A 19,823-nucleotide genomic window follows, 5' to 3' on the forward strand; every position below is an offset into this window, starting at 1 on the left:
TTTGCAGATGGATATCCAGTTATGCCAGCACCATTTGTTAAACAGACTGTCTTTTCCCCATGTAACTAACTTTGGGCCTTTGTCAAATATCAGCTGCTCATATGTGGATGCATTTATATCTGGATTCTCCATTCTGTTCCATTGGTGTATGTATCTGTTGTTGTACCAGTAACAGGCTGTTCTGACTACTGTGGCAGTATAATAGGTTCTAAAATCAGGTAGTGTGAGGCCTCCCACCTTATTCTTCTTTTTCAGTAATGCTTTACTTATTCGGGGCCTCTCTCCCTTCCATATGAAGTTGGTGATTTTTTTCTCCATCTCATTAAAAAATGTCATTGGAATCTGGATCGGAATTGCATTGTATCTATAGATCACTTTTGGCAGAACAGAGATTTCTACAAAGTTGAGTCTTCCTATCCATGAGCAAGGTATGTTTTTCCATTTATGTATGTCTCTTGGTTTCTTACAGTAGTGTCTTGTAGTTATCTTTGTGTAGGTCTTTTATGTCTCTGGTAAGAGTTATTCCTAAGTATTTTGTCTTCTTGGGGGCTACTGTAAATGGTATTGATTTGGCGATTTCCTCTTCAATGTTCTTTTTGTGTTGGTATAGAGGAATCTAACTGATTTTTGTATGTTTATCTTCTACCCTCATACCCTGCTAAACTCTTCTATTAGTTTCAGTAGTTTTCTTGAGGATTCTTTAGGGTTTTCTGTATATAAGATCATGTCATCTGCAAATAGAGATACTTTCACTACTTCCCTACCAATCTGGATGCCCTTTATTTCTTTATCTAGCCTAACTGTTCTGGTATAGAGATATCATTTTGATTCCAGAAAAAACAATGGTCCAAAGAAGCTAGGTACAATGAGGTTAAAAAAGAAAAGAGGAGGAGGAAATTTAGAAGATCAACCATTGGCTAATCTTAATATGAGTGACTGAACCCTTCCCTCCCTCTTTTATTGAGATCAACTGACATCAGGTAAGAAGACTGCCTCTGGCCATCCACCCACATATCTTTTGAAAGTCACATTCAGCAAGCCTGGCTTTGAACAGGAAAGAAAAGACTAGCAACTTTGGGTTAAAGAAGAGTAGCTGGAAGGATCAATCCAGGTCAGGAACTTCCTTACAGTGAGTATTTAGTTTTGTGCATAAGAAAATCCTAAAATCAATATAAGATATCTACTCTCAGTTTCTCTCTTTGACAGTAGATTTCACGGAACAACAGTTTCCTAATAGGTCAAATGTTTGAAAAGCTGCAATTATTCCTTATGATTTCAGAGTCAAAGGCCCAAGTTTCTGCCCTTGAAGCTCTATATTTCCTTTTTTTTGAATCACTGCAACATAGTCTTAATCTGATTTATCATCCTGTTTTCACCAGATGCTGCAGAAAGTTATAACACCACTAACTGTAATGTTGCATTTTAAGAGACAAATCCAGTCCCATCCAAGGGACCTATCAGTTTATGTTCTGAAAACAAGACCTAAGGGCTCTAAGTTCTTTTTGAAATCTACTGAAAAGAGTTAAAATTATCTTAATTCTATGTAAAAATATAATGCAGAGTTTTGGGTGTGATTTACCAAATTCTGTACATCTTAAGCTCACAAATTAAGCTACATGACACAGAAAGCGGAATACAGAGCCTTCATTATTTAACAGTAATGAAATTAGGGAGCATAGAGAGTTGCTTCTTTCTAAGACTCTCTTTCAGTGGAATGACTAACTCCTCGATGCCTGGGGCCTGCAAAAGATACAAATGCATGGAGTAGACCAGATATAAGAAAGACGTGAGTAATTAATTCAATCAAGAATGACATTTGCCTAGTTATTGTTATTTTGCTTTTTAAACATTACATCATGCTTAATAACTGTAGGGGTGAATGCAAACCAAAAACAAGGAAAAAACAAAAAACAGACACATATATTTCTGCCCACCCTTGTGCAAAAAGAAAAAGAGTACCAGTCTCTCTTTTTTCTTTTCTTTTTTTTTAACAGCATTTCTTCAGAGTGCTTGCAAGTTGAAATTCTTGGCGACCCTATAAGGACAGAGTAGAACTGCCCCAAAGGGTTTTCAAGGAGTGGCTGGTGGATTTGAACTGCCTAAGACATTTTGGTTCTCTGCCAAGGTCTTAACCACTTCACCACCAGGGCTCCTTTGAAATGCATATATATTCTTTTAAAGGACTAAATAAACTTGCCAGTTTTACAACCCAGGAAGGTTTTCTCGAGAACCTAGGATACATCTCTTTGAAATGTTAAATAACAGAAAGGTAGCACCCCTCTCTGCATGGGAGTTTAAGGTAGGTACCAGTTGCTGTCAAGTCTACTCCTATAGATAGTTGCAGTTTGGAACTGGTGTAGACTGGTTAAGAGCTTGGCTGCTAACCAAAAGGTCAGCAGTTCGAATCTACCAGCTGCTCCTTGGAAACCCTATGAGGTAGTTCTACAAACCACAGTTTCTGCAGTAATCAGCCCTCAAATGGTCAGGGCTTGGTCAATAACTGCCAGCTTCCCTAATTTTTTGCCTTCACTCCCAACTTGGGATCAGAGAAACATACTCCCCTGACCAATTACGTAGGGTGCCCTGCTTCTCCTTAGCCTTCGTCCAGCTTCCCATGCCAACAACGTCCAATAAGAGCACACCCTATGCAGCCGTTTTTTTTTCCCCACTGTTAAACTTTCCCTCTCCACTGCCTGCCTTTGAGTCTCTTTAAAATACAAGTGACGGTGGCTCACACCTTTGTCATAGCCAGCTTTTAATAAACTGCTTTTGCTTGTGCTCACTTGAGTGGCCTTTGTTTATTTCCCCAAATGAAAATACTATAGAAAACTCAAATACCTTGGTGAATTCAGTCAATTACAATGCCACTGTATTTCTCAGATTTGGTAACATTTCCTCTCTTGCTAGCAAATGAAATGCCAGCTCTGAATCATTTAATCTTTTCTGTCTTTTTCAGCTTCAATGTAATCTTTACCTGCATCAGTACCATTCTGCAAATGCTAACAATTGCTATGCCAATTGCAGGTGAAACATTTACCTCCCCTGCATGCTTCAAAAGAGAAATTCAGAATGTCTGTCCACAACCTTTAAACTGGACATTGAGGCTGACCTGGGTAAAGAAGCCAAATCCCAGCTCTACCACTTCCCAGCATGTGGTCTTAGCTGTCACACTCTGCTGTAAGCTGCAGGTTGTTCATCTATAAATCTGGTTTAGTAAACCCTAACTCTAAAGGCTGGAGTAATAATTAAGTGAGATAATACATAAAAACAGTCAGCTCATCACCTAGCTCCAGGTAAGCATACTGCAATTGGTGCCTTCCCAGGTTGTACCTATGGTTGCAGTTGATGTTTTAATTACTGTCTTAGGCTGGGTTTTCTAGAGAATCAAAACCAGTAAAGCTTACAAATATATATAGGGAGGGAAATTTACATCAAGGAAATGGCTTACAGGTTTATAGAAGCTGGAACATTCCAAGTCCATGGGTCAGCATAGAGGCTTGGTTCTCCTGATTCATGTAGCCGCAGGGGCTGGAGAACTCAAGTTTGGCAGGACAGAGAGCAGAGCTCTCCTTCACAGGCTGTACAGACTGATGGATTCCAAGATCAGCAGGGAGGACCAAAGGTAAGCTGCTAGCTTAAGTACGAAGAACTGAAAGTCAGACGAACAGGAGCCAGCTGCAGGATATAAAGCCAGCAGTAGACCAGGAACCTTGCCAGAATGTCCACTTCTATTCAATGCAGGCCACCTGACCAACCTTTTACTCACAGCAGATCCTATTATGGAGGTGATCACATTATATCAAATCTCATCATGGAAGTGATCACATCATAATACGACTGCCAAACTACATCACAACTGCCAAACCACTGAGAATCATGGCCCAGACAAGTTGATACACAACCTTGACCATCACAGTTACTCTTGTTGCAGTTAGCTGGGAAGGTATCTGTAAGGGACAACTCATCTGCCAGACTCTGAATCCTATTATTTATAATGCACGACATGTTCAATGCCCAAGACAACCAAGCAAACAGTCAAGGCAAGAACATCAGCTCCTACATGCTCTTTGGTCCCCAAAGAATAATTCACCCTACTAGAACTAGAGTCAATATTTATTGAACTGTAGGTGACACATTTTGTAAACCTCAGTATGAATTACATAATAAACGTTTTCCAGGAAATCTACCTATAATTGTTCTATTTTCTTTATGTTTATTCTTTCCTTTCTGAATTAATTTGCTTTTGAATACAAACTCTGGAAAGTATACTTCTGATTGAAAGGGTCTAGTTTAATGGAATTAATGTAAAAGAATTAAAATTTAAGAAGTTTAAATATGCATAATCTATTTTAATAATATAGCAATAGTAAAGCATTAAAACACATTCTTTACAACTTCTGAGATCTTCACACTAAGCAAAAAAAAAAAATCATGACATAGTATTGTTTGTTGCCATTGAGTTGATTCTGACTCATGGCTACCTCCTGTGTGCAGAGCAGAACTGCCCTATAGGGTTTTCAAGGCTGTGGTCTTTTCAAAACAGATTTCCAGGCTTTAATTCCAAAGCTTTCTAGATACATTCAAACCCCTAATCTTTTGGGTAGTAGTCTAGCACTCAACCATTTGCACTACCCAGGGACCTGTTCCTGACGTATAGTTTCATATATATTCAGATGATTGACTACATTACTCATACTCATTGCTGTTGAGTAAATTGCAACTCATAGCTACCCTATAGGACAGAGTAGAAGTGCCCCATAGGGTTTCCAAGGCTGCAAATATTTACAGAAGCAAACTGCCACATCTTTCTCTTGTGGACAGGCTGGTGGGTTTGGCTGGTGGGTTCCAACCACTGACCTTTTTGTTACCAACCAAGCGCTTTAACCACTGTACCAAAAGTGCTCCATATATATATATATATACACACTTATTTTTCCATTAAAAAAAGAACTTCAGTGTAAGGCACTGTTGTCCAAGAGTTAAATGGAGACTAAAAGTCCACATGATACCACCTCACTATAATGCTTCTCAAACATGTCATTTACCCTACCACAGACATGAGGGTAATAATAGCACTCACTCAGCAAGCTATTTGAAATGGTATTCCTCTCAAAGCACTAAATGGTGTTTTTCCTTAAAAAAAAACAAACAAAAAATAAAACTTAAAAAAAACGATTATTTTATCCTAACAACAATAATTACAGAAGAACTAGCGAATGTCTTGAGAGGGGGAAAAAAAAAAACTGTACCAGCTATTCCAGCCTAGAAAAAGCTTTCTAATAGTTCCTGTGTTTTTGTAAGAGTCCCAAGGAATGCATTTCCTCTGTTGTCTAGTAATCCCCACGATAAGAAGGGATAAAGTTAGAAGTGTGTCCTTGGTTCAGATGGTGTTTAATGAGAAGTTAAGAGCTACCTGTACAACTGGGCTCAAGAATCAAATTTCTCTTGGTCCTCTAAGGATTCAAAATACTCACCTAATGTCACATCAAGGACAGGATCACAAATTTTTAAGAATATCTTAATTTACTATCATGAAATACATTAGCACTGAAACTTCAGGAAAACTGGATTCATGAATTATCAAAAGTCTGCAACGTGGCTTTTAAGTAAAAACAGGCACTTTGCTCTTTAGTGCTTATCTGCTGTCTTTCAGTAATAGTTTTCTGGGATAACCGTTCCTCCCATGGATAACAAGACACCTAAAAGACACATTTTTTTTCAAGTTCTTACCAAAAGTTTATCTGAAGGTAAAAAAGTCATCCAGGAAAGTAAAACTTTAAGTAGATAAAGTATTGTTTATATGCACTACACCAAGCAATCCACTCAGGGTTTTAACAGTTTTAAAAATTAAACCACGGTACGGGTGAACAATGACTGGTGTAGTTTCGATGAGGTATTACTTTGACATTTTAGTCTCAGAAGGGGTTTCCCCAGTATCCAATGTCTTCAACAACCAGAAAAGGCCAGCAGCTTCTCGTATCCTACAGGATTCAATACAGAATGCCTGCACTTCTATAAACAAGTCCTGCACATTAATAATTTTGTTACGGATCAAGGATCGGAGGAAGACACAGACAAGGTGCACCAAATGATACTTAAATTGTTCACAAGTAGAGATGTAATTGGATATATAAAGGTGGATAAATTCAAGAGGTAGATCAACAGCTGTAGTTAGCTGATTTAGAACTTTCACTGAATGTAAGGACATGTCCATATTGACCAGCACTTAAAAATACTTGGTTATCTGGCTCAACTGCATTAATTTCAGCAACATTTCTATAGCAACTAAAGACTTGTTTTCCACGAGATCAGGAAGATCGGCTGGAGTCAGGCCAATATGATAGACAAGTTTTGCATTTTTTTTCCAACTCACCAAGGAACGTGTTTGTTGAGGAGAAGATAAGGGGTATTTGAAGGCTTTGGCCATTGTTTGCTTCATCTCTATACCAGTGCTACTCTTAACAGACATTGACTTATCCCACTGAATTGCATGGTCAGTCTCCGTCAGATTTAGCCATGCCAACTCATCCTCACATGGAGTGGAGGTGTTAGAAAAACGCTGGTCGAAAATGGCTTTCAATAGGTGGTTTTGGTCCACTGACTAAAGCTTCTGTGTTTTGAGAGGCAACCAAGCTGTCAAATCCAAAACTGGAAGAATTGAGGTCTGGGTCACTGAGAATGCTAGGGAAGCTTGCTTTACTCTGTGTTGGCAATTCTGACTGGCACTCAGCTAAGGCTGCTTGAAGCCCACTTATGTCCACACACTGGCCCCTGTTTCCAACACCCATGAAAGCAATCTGGCAAGGTGCTTTTAGAAGAGTTCCCTTGGTGGTTCCAGCATCGGCTGGGAAAGAAAAAACTTTTCTCTTGGAGTTATAGGAGGTAAAAACCCTGAGAGTCGTGGCCAGTCTGGCTCCTGGCTGCCACGCGCAGACTTCACAGGGTTGAACAGGTGCTTGAAACTGGTAATAAAGGGGTTGGCAGTGAGCAGGTTGAAGTTGTCAAGGATTTCATTTTACTTGGATCCACAATCAACACCCATGGAAGCAGCAGTCAAGAAATCAAAAGACACATTGCACTGGGCAAATCTGCTGCAGAAGACCTCTTTAAAGTGTTGAAAACAAAGATGTCACTTTGAAGACTAAGGTGCACCTGACCCAAGCCATGGTATTTTCATCGTATGCACACAAAAGCTGGACGATGAATAAGGAAGGCCGAAGAAGAATTGATACCTTTGAATTGTGGCGTTGGTGAAGAATATTGAATATACCATGGAATGCCAAAAGAACAAACAAATCTGTCTTAGAAGAAGTACAGCCAGAATGCTCCTTAGAAGCAAGGATGGCGAGACTGTGTCTTACGTACTTTGGACATGTTATCAGGAGGGATCAGTCCCTGGAGAAGGACATTATGTTTGGCAAAGCACAGAGTCAGCAGAAAAGAGGAAGACCCTCAATGAGGTAGACTGACACAGTGGCTGCAACAATGAGCTCAAGCATAACAACGACTGTTAAGGATGGCTCAGGCCCAGGCAGTGTTTCATTCTGTCATGCATAGTGTTGCTATGAGTCAGAACTGATTTGATGGGACATCGCTGTTACCCTGTGTTGGGCTTTGTTTTTTGCTTTTTTAATCTTGCTTTGTTTTTTTGGATTTCCCTGTCTGGGTTGATTTCTGGTTGCTCTGTCCAGTGTTCTAGTCTTGGGTTGATATCTGATATTATTGATTTTCTAACCAAAGAACTCCCTTTAGTATTTCTTGGGTTTTGGTTTCGTTTTTACGAATTCCCTCAACTTGTGTTTATCTGGAAATGTCTTAATTTCACCTTCATATTTAAGAGACAGTTTTGATGGATATATGATTCTTGGCAGGCAATTTTTGTCCTTCAATTTTTTAAATATGTCATCCTGTTGCCTTCTTGCCTGCATGGTTTCTGCCAAGTAGTCCGAGCTTATTCTTATTGGCTCTCCTTTGTAGGTGACTTTTCCTTTATCCCTCACTGCTCTTATACTTGTCTCTTTATCTTTGGTTTGGGCAAGCTTGATTATAATATGTCTTGGTGACTTTCTTTTGAGATCTACCTTATGTGGAGTTCGATGAGCATCTTGGATAGATATCTTCTCATCTTTCACAATATCAGGGAAGTTTTCTGCCAACAAATCCTCAACAATTTTCTCTGTATTTTCTGTTATCTTCCCTGTTCTGGTACTCTAATCACTTGTAGGTTATTTCTCTTGATAGATTCCCACATGATTCTTAAGGTTTCATCATTTTTTTTTTAATTCTTTTATCTGATTTTTCTTCATATATAGTAGTGTCAAGTGATTTATCTTTGATTTCAGAAATTCTAGCTTTTACTTGCTCAATTCTGCTCCTCTGGCTTTCTACCGAGTTATCTAATTCTGTAATTTTATTATTAGTCTTCTGAATTTCTGATTGCTGTCTATGGATTTTTCCAGCTTATTAAACTTTTCATTATGTTCCTGAATAATCTTTCTAATTTCTTCAATTGCTTTATCTGTGTGTTCATTGGCTTGTTCTGCGTATTGCCTCATTTCCTTCCTGATGTCTTGAAGGGAGGCTGAGAACATTTCCCTTGAGAATAAGAACAAGACAAGGATGCCCTTTATCACCACTCATATTTAACATTGTGCTGGATGTCCTAGCTAGAGCAATAAGGCAAGAAAAAGAAATAAAGGGCATCCAAGTTGGTAATGAAGAAGTGAAATGCTCCCTCTTTGCAGATGATATAATACTATACACAGAAACCACAAAAGCCTCCATGAGAAAACTACTGGAACTAATACAAAGATATAGTATAGGCACAGGATACAAGATAAACATATAAAAATCAGTTGGATTCCTATACACCAGTAAAGAGAATGATGAAAAGGAAATCAGGAAAACAATACCATTTATAATATTCCCTAAAAAAAAAAAAAAAACACTTAGGAATAAATCTAACCAGGGATATAAAAGACTTATACAAAGAAAACTATAAAACACTATTGCAAGAAACCACAAGAAATCTACGTAAATGGAAAAACGTACAACAATCACGGATAGGTAGACCCAAAATTGTGAAAATGATAATTTTACCCAAAATGATTTACAAAATATGATGTAATCCTATTCCAAATACCAACAACATTCTTTAAAGAGATGTAAAAATAATCATTAACTTATACAGAAAGGGAAGAAGCAGGATAATAAAGCACTACTGAAGAAGAAGAATAAAGTAGGAGGACTAGCACTACCTGACCTCAGAGCCTACCATACAGCTACGGTAGTCAAAACAGCCAGGTACTGGTACAATGATACATTGACCAACTGAACAGAAATGAGAACCCAGATCCAAATTAATCCGCCTACACTTACCAGATCTTTGACAAGGGCCCAATGTCCATTAAATGAGGAAACGACAGTCTTTTAACAAATGGTGCTGACAAAACTGGATGTTCGTCTGTAAAAAAATGAACAGGACCCATACCTCACACTATATACAAAAACTAATTCAAATTGTATCAAAGACCTAAATATAAAACTAAAAAATTCATATAAGAAAAAATAGGATCAACGCTAGAGGCCCTAATACACGGCATTACCCGGATACAAACCATAGCTAACAACACACAAACTTCAGAAGATAAGCTGCATAACTGAGATCTTCTAAAAATTAAACACTTATCCTCGTCAAAAGATTTCACCAAAAGAGTAAAAAGAGCACCAATAGACTGGGGAAATTTTTTAGCTATTATAAATCATACAAAAGTCTAATCTCTAAAATCTGCAAGAAAATCTAACATCTCTACAACAAAAAGACAAATAAACCAATTAAAAAATAGGCAAAAGAAATGAACAGACATTTCACCAAAGAAAACTTATTCAAATGGCTGACAGGTACATGGGAAATGCTCAAGATCACTAGCCATTAGAGAAATGAAAATTGAAACCACAATGAGATACCACCTCACCCCAGCATTACTGGAACCAATCAAAAAAACAGGACATAACAAATACTGGAGAGGCTGCGGGAAGATTGGAACTCTTATGCACTGCTGGTGGGAATCCAAAATAATGCATCCGTTTTGGAAATTGATACGGTGCATCCTTAGAAAGCTAAAAATAAAAATACCATATGATCCAGCAATCCCACTGCTAGGAATATATCCTAGAGAAATAAGAGTCATCACACAATTAGACATATGCACACCCATGTTCACTGCAGCGTTGTCCACAATAGCAAAAAGATGAAAACAACCTACATGCCCATCAACAGATGAATGGATAAAATACTATAGTACATACACACAATGGAGTATTATGCAAAGATAAAGAACAATGATCAATCTGTGAAGCATCTCACGACAGGGATGGATGAATCTGGATGGCATTATACTGAGTGAAATAAGTCAATCACGAAGGACAAATACTGTATGAGACCACTACTGTAAAAGCTCATAAAAAGGTTTACACACAAAAAGAAACAATCTTTGCCGGTTACAAGGGAGGGGAGGGACGGGGATGGAAAACACTAAACAGACAAATAGATAAGCAGTAACTTCAGTAAAGGGTAAAACAGTAGACAACACTGTGGAGGCCACCACGACTTGTACAAGCCAAGGTCATGGAAGCTCCTTAGACACATCCAAACTCCCTGAGGGACTGAACTGCTCGGCTAAGGGCTATGAGGCCCATGGTCTCAGGGAACATCTAGCTCAATTGGCATAACACAGTTTATAAAGAACATGTTCTACATTCTACTTTGATGAGTAGTCTGTGGGGTCTTAAAAGCCTGTGAGTGGCCATCTAAGATACTCCACTGGTCTCACCCCTTCAGGGGCAAGCGAGAATGAAGGAAACTAAAGATACAAGGGAAAGATTAGTCAAAAGGACTAATGGACCACATCTACCACGGCCTCTACCAGACTTAGTCCAGTAAAACTACATGGTGCCTGGCTACCACCACTGACTGCTCTGACAGGGAACACAATAGAGGGTTTGGACAGACCTGAAGAAAAATGCAGAAAAATATTCTAACTCACAAAAAAAATACCAGACTTACTGGCCTGACAGACTGGAGAAATCCTGAGAGTATGGCTCCCAGGCACCCATTTAGCTCAGTAATGAAGTCACTCCTGAGGTTTACCTCTTAGCCAAAGATTATACAGGCCCATGAAACAAAATAAGACTAAAGGGGCACAACAGACAAGGGGCAAGGACCAGAAGGCAGGAGGCAGCAGGAAAGGTAGTAATAGGGAACCCAAGTTTGAGATGGGACAATGTTGATATGTTGTGGGGTTGTTAAAGATGTCATAAAACAATATATGTATTAACTGCTTAATGAGAAGCTAGTTTTTTCTGTAAATCTTCCTCTAAAGTACAATAAAAAACACAGTTGGAAACAACCCAAGTGTCTATCGAAAGATATTGAATACACAATACGTGACATAAAGATACATGAAATATGTTGCAGCCATAAAGAGCAACGATGGATGAACCCTGAAAACATTCTTTTGAGTGAAATAACTGAAATCCCAAGAACAATCACTGCATGATCCCACTTACTTGAAAATCTACAATATGCAAAGATATAGAGCAGAATGAAGGCTAGGAGGGCTGGAGGCAAAAAGCATGGGGAGTAATTGCTAAAAACAAAGCAAGGACAACAAAACAAATATTCAAAACCAAATGAAAAGGAACCTAAGAAATTCTTAAAAAAAAAAAAATTTTTATTATTAATAATGTATTTAAAATATGTTATAGCTTACTATATAAAGGCAGGCCAACCACCATTCTGCCAACAAACCAAAAAAACCCAAACCCAGGGCCATCGAGTCAATTCGGATTCATTGCGACCCTATAGGACAGAGTAGAACTGCCCCCATAGAGTTCCCAAGGAGTGCCTGGCGGATTCGAACTGCTGACCCTTTGGTTAGCAGCCGTAGCACTTAACCACTACGCCACCAAGGTTTCTACAATATGCAAAGATATAGAGCAGATTAAAGGCTAGGAGGGCTGCAGGCAAAAAGCATGGGGAGTAATTGCTAAAAACAAAGCAACAGCAGCAAAATGAATACTCAAAACCAAATGAAAAGGAACCTACGAAATTCTACCACATACTGTTAATATTGTATTTAAAATATGTGATATTTTACTGTATAAAGGCAGGCCAACCACCATTCTGCCAATGAAAGAGTACATAATTACTACAAAATGTGGTCGTACCAGAAGAAATAGACGGTGCCTAGCTACACCTGATGACTGCCCTGACAGGGAACACAACAGAGAACCCCTGAGGGAGCAGGAAAGCAGTGGGATGCAGACCCCAAATTCTCATAAGACCTGACTTAATGGTCTGACTGAGACTAGAAGGACCCTGGTGGTCATGGCCCCCAGACCTTCTGTTGGCCTAGGACAGGAACCATTCCCGAAGCCAACTCTTCAGACATGGATTGGACTGGACAATGGGTTGGAGAGGGATGCTGGTAAGGAGTGAGCTTCTTGGATCAGGTGGACACTTGAGACTATGTTCGAACCTCCTGCCTGGAGGGGAGATGAGGGGGTGGAGGGGGTTAGAAGCTGATGAAACGAACACGAAAAGAGAGAGTGGAGGGAGAGAGCGGGCTGTCTCTTTAGAAGGAGAGTATTTGAGAGTGTGTAGCAAGGTGTATATGGGTTTTGTGTGAGAGACTGACTTGATTTGTAAACTTTCACTTAAAGCTCAATAAAAATTATTTAAAAAAAATGTGGTCGTCATGTTGGAAATAACATACACAGCAGGCTGGTTAGGCTACAAGGAATCCATTTGTACTACAGAGAAGCAGTTACTGGATCATTCCAGAAAGAGGTGTAGAATACACTATAAGGAAGGAGACTCACCATAAGGCACAGAAGTCCTTGGGTGGGTACAAGCAAGGTTGGAGGCCTGTGTGGAGTCAACTGGGGTCCATCATGTTCACCTGATACCCTATGGTTTGTCTGTAGCTGCACATAACATTGGGGAAAATAAAGAAGGTCAGGTCACCCTATCAGAAAAACAGAACACTGAGATGAGCCTCCCAGTGCTAGCAGCATCCTAATGGCTTCAGAAAAGAAAGGAGTCAGGAAAATAAGATCATGTCTATTCACAGGTGGGCTTCCCCGTGCTCTCTAAATCCACCCTCCCTCAGGGCCAGGGCTTCCCCAACGCCCTCCCTTGTCACTTATCTGACCTCAACCCCTGCCTTGCTTCTCCCACTCCCACTGAACTGGCACCAAGCCTACCTGGGAAAGTGGGGATCAGAACCAAGAGATGAGACACACCAGAGGAAAGTGAATACATTCTCTCTTTGGGGTCCTGAGGCCTCCTGTGACAGAAGAGACAAGGGGTGTGGCTGGGAAGTCCTGCTACAAGAGGGATCTGTCATATTCTTCCAGATTGTTCAAGGAACACACACCCAGTTCCTCATCTCCCTTACCTGTCTGCTCCCCTGAGCCACCAGAGTGAGGCCCGGCCCCACATACCTGCTCAGGTTTGACTGAGACCTTCACCTGGATCTCAGGTCTCCCAGCACAGGGACACATCAGAAGGTTCACACTGCCCACAGCCACGGCTGGAGAGATTCTGGCTGTGAAAGTCTGGCTGTTTTTCAGCTAACTGAGGTCCCGTCAACTCAGGGTTCTTGGGCCCTTTCTTTCCAGGCCCAGGTACTAACATATTTTCCTACCTTCTGGTTACTAGTGCTCTCTGACTCTAGAAAGGCTCCCCAGCTCTGAGGGGCAGCCTTTTGGTAGGACTGCCAAGCCAGGCTTGGGCCAGGTGCACCTTTCTTATCAAAGTGAAATCTTTCATTTTTACAACTTTAAGGGGGTCCTCTACAGCAGATCTGCCCAACATAATATGTCCTCTGATGTCCTGATTATTAATTCCATGGTTCTTGATTGTTGATTAAAAGGCCATGAAATCCTTGACAATTTCAAATATGTCTCTATTTCCTTCGGTTGTCCAGTGTGACAAATTTCATTTTCTTTATGTTCAGCTATAATTCATACTGAAGGTGTGATCTTTGACTTTCATCGGGTAGTTCTTCAAGTTTTCTTCATTTTCAGCATGCGAGGTTGTGTCATCTTCATATCCCAGGTTGTCAATGACACTCCTCCAATCCTCATGTCCCATCCTTCTTCATATATTCTGGCTTGTCAGATTATTTGTTAAACATACAGATTGAAAAATAGGATGAAAGGATACAATATTGCTACACCTCTTTTCCATGAACACATGGAAGGGCCTACATACCCCAAATGCCCCACTCACAATCTCTGACAAAGTACCTCAATGATGTCTAACTGTTCTTGCTTAGCACATTCTAATAACACACAGGCACTTACACAGACAGATACACACACTCTGACAAGTGCTGTAAATATTTATCAATTCACTCTCCACTGGGAGCACTGCAAGCCTTGATTCGTAAAGGCTGACAATTTACCTGATACAAATAATCCCGCCACGGCCCATTTCAAGGTGCCAGCCTGACGTCGCTGGTCCACAGTTGGGCATATATATGCTCCATCTACTATCCCAAGTTAACAGGAGCTGATTCCAGCATAACTGATCCACTCTCCTATGAGTACGTACACACATTCCACCTGCACCATGAGAAGAACCCTTAACTCCCATCCCTAATATGTAAACCAAATATCACTATATATCTCCAGAACACGCATCTCACAACTCCTGAACACACACATACAAATACTACCCATACCCTGGATATACAGACATACCACTTTTACTACCTACAGTTTTACTAAAAATCTATGGACCGTGAATATTCACAGCCATTCCTACAACTATATATATGCTCTCCACACTTTCCTGAACAGGCACATGTACAACCAAGAGTACCCATATATACTCAGTGACCACCATACACACAATCAAGCTCTCTATCACCACCAAGGTCACAATGTCATCTCATAGGCCACCGTAACACAGACCCACACAAAATACCACATCTCTAAAACACATATAATACACAATTCCCAAAAAGCATGCCCAATTTATATAAACCCTCTCAGTTTCCAAATATGCATACTTAACCTCCTACATCCTCCAGAATAAACACCCTAGAAAACCAATGAAACTAAATACAAACACAGCCACATACAATCTATATTATAAATATATATATATGTATACCACACAAACACAGAAAATGCACATACAAGCTATTCCACCGAATTCTGCAAGAATTAGACCAGAATAGGCACAAAGAGGAACCCTGACTGCTTTCATACAGACAAAACCCCCATACACTCACCCGAAACCCAACCATGAGTATACACCCCCAACATTCAGAGATGCAGATAAAACTCCAAAACACCAATAATCCTAGCACTCTAGCTAATACACACACACAACCTACACCCCTACCTGCCCAGGTGCGCACACATACCAGACACCACACACATGCACACACACGGACACAAATATCCCCAATTCCTCAAAGTATATATCACCCAAAACACTATAGATTATAACACATCTCTAGAATATAGCCTCACTTTCCCAACCTCCACATACGCCCAAACACACATAGAAATACCCTAACATTCTCCAAAGAAATACAGGTAGAATACTCCAAGAACAACTCACGCATCCACTCATGACTTACACACACCAGTATATACTCCCCACTCACAACGAAATATCTCTTGCACTTCCTATATAAATACACTGAAACCCTATTCCAGGTCCCATAGCCCACTTTTCTAAACTGCTACATTCTCAAAGTCTCACACATAACCATATCAGCATGCCTCTAGTATGTGTAAATACAATTATCCCACTCTCTGTGCAAATACAGAACCTCATCTTTTCATCAGATACACAAGCCCTCGTTTCCCAGAAAATACCATACCCCTTACTAAAAAATATTACACTTAGCCCTAGAAAATACTCACCCCAACTGCCGTGCCCCTTCATGAAACACACAACCTCATTACACATACAAGCTGTCCTCATATCCCAATTATAACCTAAAGTATCCAGGATACAAAAAGTATGCTAAAATATGACCCTGTATCTTCCAATACCAATGTAACCTCACGACGCCTACCTATACATAATCCAACAACTCAAAATACTCAAACAGAAATCAATCCCCAGTTTTCCAGAATACAGAATCATAGAAACCCCAGAATAAACATGGAAGGATGCATGTGCAACTCCAGAAAAGCACCCAAAGCAACACAACCATACAACATGCCCTGAGTACACACCAGTGACTCTCCCTCATTCCCCAAGTATATAAAAAGAACTGGTCCTACACCCAAACTAATATACACAGGTACACTCCCTCAAATGCCCTGATGGAAAGCAGAGAAACCTGCCATTATGTACACTCAAAGACCCAAAATTCATGGCAGAAGAGCCATACCCAAAGTATTCCACCGAGCCACAAATTGTAAACAGCTCACCTCCAAGTCTTTCAGTGCACATGCCTATATCTCATGTCCTGCACACTCCCACAAAAACACACTCATATTTAACCCCAAATATTCCTGTAGACACCACCAATCCACACACTTAATACAAATATCAACTTCCCATGAACCCATTAAACACATACACAACCTCCAAACTGGGAATTCATATAAACACATTTCCAACAGCGCCCCTATAGGTGAGTAAAGCATAGTAACAAAATTACTAAGGATAAGTTTGAATAGCCTTTACCTTTGTTTGTAAGAGAATTGACAGGAGGAAGTGGAAGAGCAGCGCACTGCTGTGTGCAGGGTCCGAGGCCTCGCCCGCATACAGCCTAGCCCAGCTGCTAGACCTACCCTTAGGGACCCCGCCTTCCCTGCTCATGCCCACATGCCTCCCTGAAGAGGACCTTCCGCAACTGATGCCCGAGGACTTTAAAGGGCAGCAGTTCGAGCACCCCAGAGCCCTGTCCCAGGAAAGGGTGCGCATGCGTGACCTCCTAAAGCAAGGCGGGAATGGGATCACCTGAGCCCTCGCGGTGCAGTGGTTAAGTACTAGGGCTGCTAACCAAAAGGTCACCAGTTTGAATCCACCAGCCATTACCTGGAAACCCTATGCGGAAGTTGTACTCTGTCTCTAAGGCAATGGGTTTATGGAGAGCAGTGCAGGAGCAAAAAACAGAGCATCTGGGATGCATTCCGAGGCTTCCTGGAAAGCAGGCTACACCTCTTCACCTGGAAGCTCCACGTTAGCCCTTCCACCAAAGCAGCATGTCTGAAGCTACCACTCATGATTTGTAAAAATTGTGGTCATTGCTGTTTTGTGCCATGGAGTCCATGCCCCCTCACAGGCACCCTATACGACAGAGTAGAACTGCCGATTAGGGTTTCCTAGGCTGTAATCTTTATGGGAGCAGACTCCCTGCTCTTCTCTAGAGCCAGAGCCTCAGTTGCTGGGTATTTGGTTAGCAGCCCGGCAATTAACCTTGCACCATCAGGGCTCCTAACCTAAAGCATACCCTTTTCCATGGAGTCAATTCCAACTCACAGAGATCCTACAGGATAGAGTGGAACTGACCCATAGGGTTTCCAAGAAGTGGATAATGGATTTGAACTGCCAAATTTTGGTTAGCAGTCAGGCTCTTAACCACTTGGCACCACTTAAAATACAATATCCTCTAATTGGGGCTAGTGCTCTTACACATTTAGATACACTTTGGACTGCATTCATTTCTTCTTCTGAATGGACTTACAAAAAATACTATTTCTTTTTCCTATTCACTTTGAAAATTCTATTACACAACTGCACCGCCAAAGAATTTTAGACCTGGGAAACACTGTAAGATATGCTTTCTCCTGACACCATTCTTATGTTTTTTCCTACTATGTTTGCTGTCATACAGTATTTTTCATGCTGCATTTATTCACTACATAGACATTTCACAATAAATGTTGATGTACCAATGTTTTGTCCGAAAAGTACTTGTTACCTTGAACAAGACAGCTGAGAGGCAGGTCCCAGAAAGTAGCCCTGGCCTCACCTAGGTCCTTCCTCCTCACAAGCTGAATGGCTTAAGCTGTATCCTTAGCATTTATAAATTGGATAAAAATTTGTGGAATTTTTATTCCAAAATAAATATTTATGGAATGAAAACAACTCCATTTACAACAGCATTTAAAGAATAAAATATATAGGAATAAATGTACCCAGAGATGTGAAAGGCTTATACAGTGAAAATTACAAAATACAGCTGAAAGATATTAAAGAAGACCTAAACAGATGGAAAGACAGTTGGTGCTCATGGATTAAAAGACTTAATATAACCAAGATGTCAGTACTACACAAAGTGATCTACAGATAGAAAACCCTAATCAAAATTCCTACAGCACTCTTTACAGAAATGGAAAAAAAGTCCTCATTTTTCTATTGGAAGACAAGAGACCCGGATGGTGAAAGCAATTTTGAAAAAGAATGAAGTAGCAGACCTCACATTTCCTGACTTCCAAACATATTACAAAACTACAGTAAATCAAACCAGCCTGGTGCTGGTTTAATGATAGACACACAGACCAAGGGAACTGAACTGAAAATCTGGAAATAAACCCAAACCTCTCTGGTCAACTGATTTTCAGCAAGTGAGTCAAATCCATTTAAAGGCAAAAGTATAGTCTCTTCAACAAATGGTGCTGGCTAAACTGGATTTCCTCTGGCAGAAAAATAAAATAAGAACCATACCTCACACCATAGACAAAAACTAAATCGATATCTATTAAGGACCTCAATTTAAGTCTAAAACCATACAGTTCTTGGAAGAAAATATAGGAGCAAACCTTTTGGACCAAACTGATTTTCAATGATAGATTATCAAACACAATAATGAATGTATAAGGATCAGAAAATATATAACTGGGACCTCATAAAAAGTTAAATAATGGGAGGCGGAGCCAAGATGGCGGAATAGACAGATGCTTCGGTCTAGCTCTGTTTACAACAAAGACCCGAAAAAACAAGTGAAACGAGTATATTTGTGACAAGCTGGGAGCCCTGAGCATCAAAGGCAAGCTTAGACAACGAACTGAGGGGTAGGGGGAGGAAGGGGCCATTCAGAAGTGGAGAGGAGTTACTGGGCCTGAATCGTGGGGAGCCCTCAGGCACCATTCCCAGAGCGGCAGCAGTGGGCTGGTACTAGCGTTCGGCTGCAGTTTCCTCATGAAGAAGCAGCCAGCCACACAGCTTACTCACACCTCAGGGACCCGAGGAGAACAGCGCTCTCGGCAAAAGCTAAGTACTTGCGTATATTTTACCGCGCCCCCCTTCACCCCCAAGTTGGCTTCAGCGGCTGAATCCCTGGGCCTGATAGACCCTGGTGAGCACCTAGAGCCTCGGGAAGGAAAAAATTTGGAACTGGGGGGAAAAGATAATTTGCTAGCTCCATTAACTGGGGGAGCTCAGGACGGAAGCGCCTCCTGTCCAGGCATAAACTGTCTGTGGACCTTGAGCACCTTTCCCTTCTGCATGGGCCTGTGTGGGCCTATTTTGGGAGAATAGGCCCTTGTTGGCAAACTCCAACCATTTCAGCTGTGTGGTGGAGAGATGGGTGTTTGACGTTTGACACTGCTTTGCCTATTAAAAAAGGTCCTCACCTACACACAACATGTACCTAAAGACTGGTAGCTCCACTCAGGTCACCCAGCCACCCGCAAAAGGGGTCCAAAGATAACTGATACCTCCCAGTCCTTGCAACCAAAAACTTTGGATGCCCACGGTCCCTCTGCAGAACTCACCTACCTGCACGCTCTAGGGAACAGAGACGCATTTTCCTCAGAGACACTTGGGGGTCGGTTCTCAG

General features: G+C 40.8%; 1 pseudogene; it reads right to left on the minus strand.

Annotated features, from left to right (window-relative positions):
- Positions 1-5,556: 5,556 nt before the first annotated feature.
- LOC100663494 (CCR4-NOT transcription complex subunit 11-like) lies at positions 5,557-6,982 on the minus strand (annotated as a pseudogene).
- Positions 6,983-19,823: the final 12,841 nt, after the last annotated feature.

The sequence above is a fragment of the Loxodonta africana genome, chromosome 8 (assembly GCF_030014295.1).
Source record: "Loxodonta africana isolate mLoxAfr1 chromosome 8, mLoxAfr1.hap2, whole genome shotgun sequence".
NCBI lineage: Eukaryota > Metazoa > Chordata > Mammalia > Proboscidea > Elephantidae > Loxodonta > Loxodonta africana.